The sequence below is a fragment of the Lampetra fluviatilis genome, chromosome 28 (assembly GCF_964198595.1).
Source record: "Lampetra fluviatilis chromosome 28, kcLamFluv1.1, whole genome shotgun sequence".
Lineage (NCBI taxonomy): Eukaryota > Metazoa > Chordata > Hyperoartia > Petromyzontiformes > Petromyzontidae > Lampetra > Lampetra fluviatilis.
The window spans coordinates 12,998,529-13,005,413 of NC_136302.1; positions in this window are offsets into that span (position 1 = coordinate 12,998,529).

Below are 6,885 nucleotides of genomic sequence, written 5' to 3' on the forward strand. Positions count from 1 at the left end.
TTTACTTTAGTTTTTAATTATCAGGGGAATCTCATGGGTATCTGTAACTTTTTGAACTTTGTAAGAAATATTTTATTGACAGGCAATAGGCTGCACCCAAAACATTAACTATATGGAATCTATGCCATCGCTGAAGGGAGTAATGTAAATGTTCACGTGAACAACACTGAGTAACAACAAAATACTATTTGCACATTATTTTCCAAGCTAAAACTTTTATCCATTGCACAATGTTTACACACACCAAATCAAATATTTCTTTAATATATTGAAATAAAATATATAAAAAAAATTAATGTATGTTAAATTAAGCACAAGTTACAAATAAAATTAATATAAAATAAACTGTTGTGGTGGATCGTATTGACAATACAATATGGGTATTGATGGCACATCAGAGACCGTTGCCAATGCTTTGAGAATTAATCACAGCATGTACAAGCAGAAGTGTATTTCCATACGTGTGTAGTGACAGCGCCGATTGCTGTCCAGCAGCGGCAACTGCGGTGGACAGTTAGCCCCAGTTCCTCTGCCGGCAGGGCAGAGGAACTGGGGCAAGGGTCATGGAAGACCTCATAGGGAGGCCCCTGGGACCCTCTGGTGGGTTCGAGAAGGGAGGCGCGGCTAGGGCAGAGCCAAGCGGCGCCGAGGGGAATAAAAGCAGTGGAGTGCCCAGAGAGCTCCGGGCTGCCGGTTCCCGGGAGTGGACTCGTCTCGTCTCGTCGCCGCTTTCGTCGCTTTCGTCGCTGCCGCCTTCGCCCGATCATTGCACAGCCGGACAGTGGTTGGCTGTCTTGGTCGACACCGTCGGTGCAACGCGGTTAGGGTCGTGTCTAGGCCGGGCTGTACGGCAGCGTGTTCGAGAGAGAGGAGGCCGGAGTTGGTGTGGACGGTGCCTCCTGCAACTACCTCGTCTGAGTGTGTGCACCAGACACCACATGCACACACATGCCGGGAGGAAGGAGGACACTACACATGCCACATTGACTCGATGCGTACATTCTTAGTGTACCGGGTGTCCATAAAGGTCCCACCCATGAAAGTACTACAGGGATCTGTGAGCTCAATCGGTGTTCATATTCCTTCTCGGCAGTGAACATTTTCTCGTTTGTTAAGCCTCTACAGTCTACACCCCACGTGTTTGCCATTGCATTGGCGACACGTATCGAGATGTGAGAGTCACAGGTGTTGCCAGCATCGCAGGTGTTTACAATGCCTCTGCAGTTTGAGATCACGCAAGCTATTTGTTATCCTTTTTTTGCAAACACGTTATCTTTCACTTAGCCCCCCACTCACACACACACACGTGTCGTGCGCCGAGTTGCAGTGTTCTCACTCTAGGCTGCAGGTGGCGCTAATAGCACAGCGCAGAGCTACCACAGTGGCATTACGGTTGGGACATTGTACAGGCTGATCCACATGCCTTGTGACCACCATTAAATTATCTAAAACGTAATACTGTGTATTTAAAGTAATGTTTATTTAAAACAAATGAATATGCGAAGGAAAACAGGTGTCAATTCATTGGGGGTCACAAGACATCTGCACCACAATGGAATTGCAATCCAGAGGACGCCGGTTCGATTCCTTCTCCCGGCGTGGCAGTCAAAATGATGGGGATAGTTTCTCAAATCTCTCTGCTGCTGCCTCTTCTACGGTGGCCACGGCGTGTGCCCACCGTAGAAGAGGAGGCCAAATCCCCTCGAAAATTTGCTCGAGCGGAGGCCTGGCCGTGGTGTGAGCAATCATTTGCAGCTCTGCACCTTTGCCCGGTTTTCGCAATGCATCCACATTGTACCCTGAGCTCGCGGGGAACTGGCCTTGAATGGCGTGCCACAATGCAATCTTTTAGTTTAGTATTCCTTGTATAGGAGTGGTGGGAGGGAGGGAGGGAGTGGAGGAGCATCGGTTAGCGTATTGCACGATAAGCCCAACAACCTGAATGATTCCCGGCCACGGCAAACTAACATCAGTGGACAATGATATCAGAACCCATCTTCACTAACCCGAACTGACCAGCTTGATGAAATGTGGTCAAACAATTGCCATGACCGGCGTCTGTATTCCTTCAGCAGGAGTTGACCTGTCCCGAGATGTGGCACTGATGTTGCTGTGTAGGACCAGTTCAGGAGACTGCGCGGTTTTCATAACAGGCTCAGGTGCTCACCGATAAATGTCGGGCTCTGGTTCTGAGTTACTCAGAATCCGAATATTTTGACTGCAAGAGAAATCCGATTACCTATGAAGCTCTTTTTCACAGATGTCGAGTACGGGGGGGTCAGTCTAACCCTAACCCCATATTGTATTATCTCCCTTTTACCCCCCGTCCACTCCGCTGCTGCCTTCTGTTCAAGGCCCCCATTCAATCCTCTGCCCATAACGCACACACAGAGGATGTCAGGCAGTCCAACATCAACACGTGACCCGATGGCAAACACTTGATTTGTAGACCACTGCCATGCGTAGGTGATTCATCTTTGACCAAAATACCTCGCCAACCAGTGATCCTGTGTAATTACTTTTGGTTACTGAACCAGGCATTTCATGCGCAATTGGAAAAATATCGAGACGTCACGGCACATTGAGAACATTGTCAAGGGCTGCCCGCCTCTAAAATACAGCGCTGGCATCATTCCACTTGCAGCGCACACCCGAGTCCCCTGGTGAGTGGTGGGTTCCACCGACCGGGGACTCCTTGGTTGTTGTAGTTGTTGTAATTGTTGTTGTTGTAATTGTTTTAATTTGTATTATTGTTGCGCCCCGCGCTGTGCCTCAGTGTTGCTTTGTCGGCTCTAACCAACCTCCTTTGGTTGCCACCTGTCCAGGTTTGACCCGGATAGTTCGTAAATTGACGCGTGTGTTCGGGTGATAAGAGCTGATTTGTACCGAAGTCTGGTACCCCCATCGCGTTGCGCGCGAATATTCCATAGGCGAGCACAGATGACTGATTGAGGTCTATGGTGGACAATCTGGCGACCCTAGCCCCCCCCCCCATCACTCTGCCCCCACCCCTCTATCCTGATAACTCTACGATTGTAAAGGAGCATCTTGAGATACGATTGCAGATCGTCTCTCGATGCCACGTTCACTTCCGCAGGGCTCTCTAAATGGACGGCGGCTTATCGTCAGGCAGGCCAGACGTAATGGTTATGTATTGTCACTTGCTCCACTCATCGCCTAATCTGGACGCATACCTGAGTATTTTGTAACGTCGATAGGAAGAATGCACGGCATTGCATGGCCCGTGAGTGAGGGTGTGACGACATGCGGGGCGACAAAGCTAACCCCGGGACGACACCTCCCCTCTCTCCAGACCGCATTTAACTCAGAGCCGAGCAACACCTTAAATTAACACATTCAAATCAATTACGCGCAAAGATCGAAAACCACACCATGTCTAAGCTGAACTTCACAAGCAAGAATATTACAAGATGTGTTGTCTTCATTGTGACGCTGTGGGTTATTCTGCTATGCAGCGGTGAGTAGCAATCAAGAGTAATTATACACGGACAATTGAGACTAGTTGTAAATGGTTTGACAAGACAAGGGCTTTCTATATAATATTAATTTTAGTGAGATGTTATTTGTGTATTACCGTGATATATATACAAAATAAGGTACTTTAAATATTGTTTGAGTCCTACTCACAATATTTAGAAAATATTCCTTGTATCTTGTCACTTGTTAATTTGTAAAGAAAATAAGGAAAATATTTATAGTTTCAGATGATAAAATGCGAGCTCTCCAATAAGAGGAACAGAATGCTCTCGAGACACAGGGCGCGTGTGTGGATAATGTGTTAGATATTGGTGTATCTGTTAGATGTTGGTTAATGTGTTAGATGTTGGTTTATATGTTATATGTTGGTTAATGTGTTAGATGTTGGTGTATCTGTTATATATTGAGTGTGTTAGATGTTGAGTATGTTGGGTGTTGGTTAACCCGAACCATGCACCACACCGGGCACTTTGTGGCTATTGTCCGAGAGCTAACACCAAGTCCTACTTCACTCGTGGGCTCCACGCGAGGTGGTTCTGATTTCCCTCGTGTGGCCGATGAGAGTGCGTTGTGAGATGACCGCTTGATTGCGTGGGGCTACAGAGTACTTCACTTTTATTGAGCATACGAATAACTGATGAGGACGAAGGTTCTGCTCCCAATGCCTGCTCGGGGTCACGGTCTAAAGCTCACAGTTAAGTTTGCCAGCTCGCCTCAAACAGGAAAGACTTATCACTTACACAAACTATATTTGGTGTTAACCATTTGACCTTGGTGCACAAGGATAACATAAATTCCACACATTTGTTAATACATTCCTCTGAAAGGAAAACAACTCTATAGTAGGCAACATTTCTTCATGGCACATGAAGAGCTATTGCCCGAAACGTCATCCATTTTATAGTTTAGTTTTTCCTTTTAAGAGTTATGGACGAATGCTTGTTCCTCCCGCTAATAAGGACCGGCGAGTTACTCTCTCACTCTGAAGGAACATTTGCCAATATCAGGTGACCATGGATATTTCACTGTATCAGGATCATTACTGCAGTATTTGTATCACCGGGAATCTTTGGGTTTAAAGCAAGCGAAGGAATGTAGAGAGATACGTTCGCAGACAGCTCGCTAGCCTGACCCTGCTGATGAGACACTGCATGTCAAAACCCCGCTCCAGCGTTGTCTTGATTTATAAACCAAGGGTGCCAAAATTAGGCACTTCCATAAAGTTATAAGGCTGAAGGGATGTGTAAATATACTGCTATTTATTTAATGGAGCGACAGATATGAGAAGCAGATGTCGCCTGTTTAGTTACTTTGTAACTTATACAGGTAGTCCCCGAGTTACAATGCTCCGACTTCCGATATTTCGATCTTACGATGGCGATAGCGATACGAGAAAATTGCCATCAACAACTTAACATCGTTCAAGTATGCAGACGACGGACATAATCTTGGTGAGTCCAGTACAATATTATATGTGACGATACGTTCAATGCATGTATGATACGTAGCTTTAGCAATTTCATTTGAAGGTTAACACGATACGATACGTTCAATGCATGTTAAACGTTTTTATAGCAGATAGGATTGTTTCCTGGAAAAACTTTCTATTAAATTGCAGTTCATATAGGTAGGCTAAGCATTTACCTTTTTTACTTTACATTTTACTGTGCAATACAGTATTGTAATTAATAAATACATACAGTATCTAGTTTATACCGTACGGTACTGTAAATTGCTCTGTTTTGCTCAATTATCACCATTCTTTAAGACTCCTGGGTAGGCGAGGCCATCTTCGACTTACGATATTTTCGACTTACGATGGGGTCGTCGTAACGCATCTCCATCGTAAGTAGAGGACTACCTGTATTCGCCACAACAACCCGAATGCTGATTGTGCAATCGTAAGACGGCAATGCTCTTCTTTGTCACAGCAGACGCAAGCTCAACATCTGGCACGGAAGAGACATACACACCGTCTGCGGATGAATTCACGTTCGCGGGAACAGGTAGGCACTCTTCCCTTCTCACGCACGGCAATTTGTTTGGGAGCTCAGTGCCAAAGTCTGGGTCTGCTCGGCACTGCTGCTGATGCTGCTGATGCTGCTGCTGATGCTGATGCTGCTGCTGATGCTGATGCTGCTGATGCTGATGCTGCTGCTGATGCGTGTGGGCGCGACGTGCGAGGAGCGTTCGGCAGCACAGTGGGGAGCACGGCTGGTGTGCACCTGCCGGCCATCTCGATCAGTCAACCCATAGCACATGGATCTGTTCCGTGACATCCTGCCAGTGAGCCTTCGATACTTCACGTGGCCTCAAGGTGCACCTCGTCTGGCACAAGCGCCATGGTGACATCATCGTCACTTAGCGGCTGCTGCTGCTGCTGTTGTTGTTGTGTCTGTGACCGCCGCTCCTCTTCTTTGCAGACGCTACCGAGACGCCGCCAGCCGTGAACTCCACAGAGGAATCAACAGACGACCCGGGTGAGTAACCACCACGACCCACACGCCGGAAGGTCTCCATCTAGCAGCAGTACATTGACAGAGTTGCTCATTATTTAACCCTAATGAGTCCCATGAATATAAAAAATAACAGCCGGCTGGTAATGACTCATTGTGCTTATAGACGCACACTCATATCTAAACCGTAGGAGTTGCTGCAATGTTTGCTAACGTCACTTTAACCCAAGATATATATTGTACATGTTTATCTCATAGCTACATTATGATCATTAGCATCAACCATGATGTAGCCACTGCTGGAAGATGTTCTGCCCAAAGCCATCGCCACCCTCGTAGTGTCATGATGCATCAGTCCATGTGGCTGATTGTATCGCTCCATATCCACAGTGAATGTCCACTCGGACGTGTTCACGACTTTGGCCACCGCTCCGTAGTCAGTTTTGACCACGAGTCAATAATCCACGAGAAAATTGTTGTTTGGGGGTTATTGAATCACAGTGTTTATTTCCGCTTTCAAAAAGCGATCCAACCCACTCTTGTTGGCCTCTTTATTCCATCACGCATTTAACTCTCCGAGTATTGCATTGAATATTAAATTGTACCCAATACACGGGGTTAATAATGTTTACAACAGAACAGACACACACGCACACACTGCACCATTGCGAGTTACGTTGCTGCCACCCACTGAGATATTTTACCATCACTGGGTGTCATGTTCATGTCTACAGCATCTTCAGTTTAACATATAACTGTTATTCATTAATATAATGAGACTTTTCTTCTGAAACCACAGAAACAGATTTAACACAAGCAGTGACGGCAGAAGCAGGCGTCTCGGATACAACAAATGATGACGATGTCACTGTAACACCAGGTCAGCATTTGGAATGCATAATCGTGTTATCTGTATGCTTGGTCAAAAGCA